A 6,048-nucleotide genomic window follows, 5' to 3' on the forward strand; every position below is an offset into this window, starting at 1 on the left:
TTTTTTTTTTTTTTTGCAGACCACCCCCAACCAAGAGTCAAAGTGTAATTCAAACCCTGCCTACTTTTAAGCATTTTTAAAAATAATTTTTCTCTTCCAAATATACATGAACAAGGAATATTGTATTTTACTAACACTGCAACTAATCCTGCAGATACTATAAAGTGCATTTCCTAGTGAAAAGATTTAATACAGTCATAGACATTAGGGCTGGAAGGGACCTCGCAAGATCATCTGGTCCAGCCCTCTGCCCAAAGGGCAGGAAGTCAGCTGGGGTCAGATGAACCCAGCAGGATAAGCATTCAAACGCAACTTGAACGTGTCCAGAACAGGCACTTACACCACTTCTGGGGGAGTCTATTTCAGACTCTGGAGACTCAGACAGTAAAGTTCTTCCTTATGTCCAGTCAAAATGGTCTTCCAACAGTTTGTGACCATTAGACCTTGTTATTCCTTGGGGAGCCCTGGTGAACAGACCTTCTCCCAGATCCTGATGTACACCTCTGATATACTTATAGGCTGCCACCAAGTCCCCCCTGAGCCTGCGCTTTTCCAAGCTGAACAGTCCCATGGCTCTCAGCCTCTCCTCATAAAGCCTACTCTCTTGACCTCTGATCATGCGCGTGGCTCTCCTCTGGACTCTCTTGAGCTTCTCCACATCCAATTTAAAAGAACTGGATGCAGTACTCCAGCTGCGGCCTCACCAAGGCCGAATAAAGGGGGAGAATGACATTTTGTTTGAGATGCGTTGGTAGATGCAAGCCGGGGTTTTCTTTGCTTTGCCAGCTGCAGCATCACACTGGGGGCTCATATTCATTTTGTGGTCAATCATGACCTCCAAGTCTCTTTTGGACGCAGCACTAGTGAGTGAAGCACTGCCGAGCCTATAGGTATGATGCCAGTTCTTTCTCCCAAGGTGGAGTACCTTGCATTTCTCTATGGTGAGGGTCATCAGTTTTATATCTGTCCACCTTGCGAGCCTCTCCAGGTCAGCCCAGATCCCCAGCCTATCCTCCAGTGTAACCATGCTTCCCTATAGTTTGGTATCATCCGCAAACTTAGCCAGTCCACTTCCGACACCCAAATCCAGATAGTTAATGAATATATTAAAGAGTACTGGTCTGAGTACTGAACCCTGAGGGATGCCAGCAGTCACCATGCGCTGTGGTGACTCGGTTTTGTCGACTGTCACTCTTTGGGTCCGACCATGGAGCCAGTTCCCCAGCCATCAGACCGTAAGGTTGTCAAGGCTGCAGTTCTCCAGTTATGCTATGAAGACATCATGGGAGACCAAGTCAAAGGCTTTTTTTAAATCTAAGTAAATGATGTCAAACTCTGCCTCCTTCTCCAGGTGATGCGTCACCTGGTCACAGAAGGTTGGTCCAGCACAACCTACCCGTAACAAAGCTGTGTTCGCTCTCTATCAGATGTCCTATACTGAAGTAGATTTGAGTGCTTGGAGAGTGAAAGCACACTGCAAGTAACAAACAAACAGAAGGATGACCCTTTGGGGGTCACAGAAAAATGACGGGACAGCATGAGGTCATTCAATCCCACCTCTTGCTCAAGGCAGGATCAATACTGTTCAGACTCTCTCACACTTACATTTATATAATCTACACACAACAACTTCCACTGAAGAGAGTCCACAACCTCCGTCTGTCCCAGTGCTTAACTACTTTCTGAATGAACCCAGACTTAACCACCCTCTCCTCATCTGTCACGTTTTCTAGACTTCTAATCTTTTCTGCTGCTTTGCTTTGGATTCTTTCCAACTCATCTAATCTAATTTCCTAAAAAGCCACTGTGCAGCCCTCCTGATGTCAGGCTTATTGGCATGGCTGGGGCAAGGCCTATAGGAACACACTCAACTGATAATTTAAGACCAAACTTTGCTGATCAAGGGCAGAACCAGGGGAAGGGGGCAGTGTTGCAGCTGTACCCCTCCTCTGGCTGCAATGCGTACGCACAGTGGGCTCTATAAGCTCACCAATGATTGGTGTCTTGTGACACTGCTTTTGCAGGGCTCCAGAGCCCATGGGTTGAATGCTGCTGCAAATCCTTTTCTCCCTTCCTTCTCTCCCTCTCAGCTGAAATTCAGTGGCAGGGGAATGAAGGGGTGAGTAGCAGCAGCACTCACCCACTGGGGTCTCAAGTCACCCAAAAGTGCAGGCTCCAGCCAGAGCTGGCATCAATGAGCTGCTGAGCTCCAAGCAGGAATCTGCACTGACCAGGAGGCAAGCTCAGGAGCTTACTGCCCGTGTGCCTTGCAGCCTAAGGGAGCTGGGGCCACAACCCCTCACCCTGCCTCTGACCAAGTAATACAGTCCAGGCTCCTTGCATTTAGGATAGGAAGACATGATCCCATTTTCAGAGGGAGACAAAATACAGGTTTCTAAGTCCTAGCAAGCTAATGAACAGAAAATGACTGGGTTACTTAAACAAAAACACCACACGCTGGAGCCTTTTACGTGTCCCTTTAATAAAATGCATTTGCATAGTTATCTTACAAGTTTATTAAAAAACAAAAGCTGAACAAGTACCTCATGCTAAGCACAGCCTGCATTTGCATTGTCTTTACATTTATCCCCAAACATTAATCCTACAGATTGAAAAAAAACAACAAGAAGGTATTTTAAGGCAACACACACCATTATGTAACAGTTGAATAGTTCCTTACACTGAAGCAGCGGTATGTTGTAGTTGCACGCAGCACCACCGAAGGCAAGGGTTTGTCAGCATTCCCATGACAGACACTTATTTACAGGTGTTTGCAACTTGACCAAAAATCACTCTGGGATACAATTTGACAAAGCCTTGAGCCAGGGGTAATTATACACTCATTGTTACAGGTATTAATTACTAGATTGGTTTAAAATGGAACTGTGCATCTTTTCTCCTCCTAGCTGTGATATAATAATCTGATGACATTTAGCATTTCTGTAGTGCTACACATGCCTCACAAAGGTCCAGACCAGTAACTATTTGGACCCGCTGGATCTATGTTAGGCTGTGTGGCTACAGAGGCTCTTTCTTTGTGGACCTGACTGCAGGACTGGGAACTTAGCTTTGAAAGCGAACGTTTGCTAGCTGCTAACCTGCAAAGCAAACAAGGCAATCTGAGAACATGGAACTGTTCCAGTACCGGCTACTATGGTAATACGTAATATGCATGTTCCTGGCCTCAGATCTCTCTTTAGAGGTTTTGTATTTCATATGCTGCCCTGGTGAGGTTTCTAATCAAAGCCAGCCTCTTCTGTGGCAAGAGGGAGTGAGCCTTCCAAAATACCTGCCGTAACACTATGGAACCACAGACACACCAACAGGTTTTAAGTGTGGAAACTGAAAAATGAGAGCAAGGAAGTTTACATTTAAAATTAAAACTGTTTTCTGACTCCACTGGTCTCAGCTACACTCCTGCATTGACACAGAAGGCTCTTGTAAAAGATGTCTCAAACACTGTCTTCCTACTCTGTTTTTTCAATAATCCAAAATGCATAAAAAGCTGCCTGCACCAATGTGTGACTGGAGCACACAGCTTTCTGGTGCACTGTGTTTGAATTGCAAAAACTTCTTTGCTTTAGAAGATAAATAGTGCAGGGCAGGGACATCTCTGTCTTTACAGTGCAGAACAAATGGAGGAGATTCCAAGTAATACTGAACCAGCTAAGTGTAGGGGGAAAGCCTGCAAGGGTTTCTCTCTTAACTTAGTTTTAACACTTGCAAGTTGAACTTGAATGAAACAATGCTTATATTCAACCCCGGGTTACTTGTGTAAAAGCATATATGCTGCTTTCCCTACTCTCCAGTAGCAGCTGTGCATAAATGGGCAAAACGTTATTAACGTCCTGTAATACTGTTTCCTAAAACATCCACAATGTGTGCACGCGCGCACATGTGTCTTGTCAGAGATCTATCAGGAACTTGGCATTCAAGATAAAAATGTTGGATATTTAGGAAACCGGATTTGGCTCAAATTCTGTTGCTTAATAGCATCATGAATTTTGACTTTTTGAATGGGATAGTTGACAAAGACACATGCATATTAGACTACTCTAAGTGTCTGTTGCACTCCAGGAGGACACTTTAGCCTATACTAAATGGGTTTTCCAAATCAGAAATTAGCACATTTTAGTAGAAACATCCTCAGCTAAAAAGCAGATTTCAGCAGGAAAGAAAAACCCCATTAAGTCAGCTAGAATACTGCTATTTGAGCAATTAATTAGCATATTCTTTGCCTACAATCAATGTCAATTCATTCTGTAACAAAATATTGATCTAGACAAAATAGAACTGGAATAAAAATCCATTTGACTTCGGTTGATGTAGGCACATTAATGTAATTTGTATTGCACAAAAGATATATCTCTGAACTAAAGGACACATACATCACTTGATAAAGTATATTAAATATGTATATTCAACTCCTTTTATAGAACTTTTAGAGGAAGGCTTTTAAATCTCTGTAACGGTATTAACACTTTTCCTGATAGTACCTCACAACATTCATATATATAAATATAAGTAAACTTGCAGTAGTTTGTAAACATTTCAGATTGCATAAGCCGCATTTATCATTTCATTCCTGAATTCAGGAAGCTGATGAATTTAATACTATGCCTACCATTCTCTTTTTGGTGTATCCTCATAGAACTGTTTTATCAGATGAGCAGTCTGCCAAGAAATGGACATTTTCATTCTAAAGAGGTGCCAGATTCAGCGTCTGGGAAAGGGGTGTGTGGGGGGAGGGGTCCATAAAACAGGTACCGCATGTTTTATGCCCAGGTAGAGCATGGGCAGTGCAAGTTTCACCACTGGTGCCTTATTCCTGACTTGGACAGACCACTTCTAAAGCAGGGAAAAACTATTCAGTTTCTAATCCCATCCAAACCCTTAGCCTTCCTGCTGAGGCTAGCAAACCAGGTGGCTATTAATGTGTGGACACCTCTATACTAGGAACTGACTGAGATTGTCCATTCATTTTTGTAAGAAGAAAGCCAGCTTTCAGGTGGTAATTATTTTCAATTACAACTGACTTGGGGCAGATATGAATGGTGTCCTGAAGAGTAAAGATTGTTCAGAGCAATTTAGTTCTGTATCAGAAGTATGTAACCTCCAACAGTGGGGGCAGGGTTACGGTCTGGCAGCCAGGTGCTGGTACAGATGATGGGTTATTATTTTCTAGAACTGAAGTCAGCATGTGCAATACAACAGTAAAGTGCTTGATGGATGGAGGTGTTTAAGGGGTAGGATTTATCTACCTGAAACAACTTGCAACACATCCCCCAGAATGTATCTAGCTTGCAAGGCATCCCACAGTGCTATCATAATGATGAAGAAGAACAGGAATCAAAACCATCTTCCATCTCTGTTCTCCCATCTCCACAAGAAGGAACTTTGAGAGGCTGGACTGATCAGACAAAACAGTTCTAGGATCTAAATCCTGGACCACATGGCATACTTGTAGTCACAGTGGCACTTTGCAGTGTAGACAGGTAGGACTGGTTTTGTTTTGGGGAGAATCACCTATGTTGCCAATTAAAAAGCTCACTGCGTAGACGATTAGATGAAGTGTCTCAGAGCAGCAATCAGCAAACATTAATTCAGCAAAGTATGCATGTAACAACATTATAAGAATACGACTGCCCATACAAAATAGCTCAGGTAACTTGTGCAAATAGTGGGTCTTTGTGTGTCTGAAATCCCACCATGCAAGGGATAACTTGATATGCATGCTAATGATCTGTGATTATCAATGCAAAAGGAAAAAACACTAGAGGAAACCAGAGTGGACAGCAGTGAAAGCCACACAAAGACCCACTATCCTTCCTGCTTTTACAAATTAACTGTCACTGTAGATTATAAAAACCACAAAACTTAATTTCTTGAGTGGAGCTAACATTCGTACGAAGCAAAAGGCTTGTGTCAGAGATATCTGAGCAGGGCTGCCCACCCTGCTTCCAGGCTATAGTCAAACTTGGATAGTGGGTCTCTGAGGTGCTTTCACACTGGAAGACAACATTGGGTCCTAAAAAAAAAAAAAAAAAA

The 6,048-nt window shown here is 43.1% G+C and overlaps 1 protein-coding gene across 5 annotated transcripts in view; it reads right to left on the bottom strand.

Annotated features, from left to right (window-relative positions):
* ITSN2 (intersectin 2) overlaps positions 1-6,048 on the bottom strand; it is a 138,320-nt gene that overhangs the window by 27,683 nt on the left and 104,589 nt on the right. The gene's annotated exons all lie outside the window — the stretch shown is intronic.

The sequence above is a fragment of the Gavialis gangeticus genome, unplaced genomic scaffold (genome assembly GCF_001723915.1).
Source record: "Gavialis gangeticus isolate Ggan-Ray unplaced genomic scaffold, GavGan_comp1, whole genome shotgun sequence".
Classification (NCBI taxonomy): Eukaryota; Metazoa; Chordata; order Crocodylia; family Gavialidae; genus Gavialis; species Gavialis gangeticus.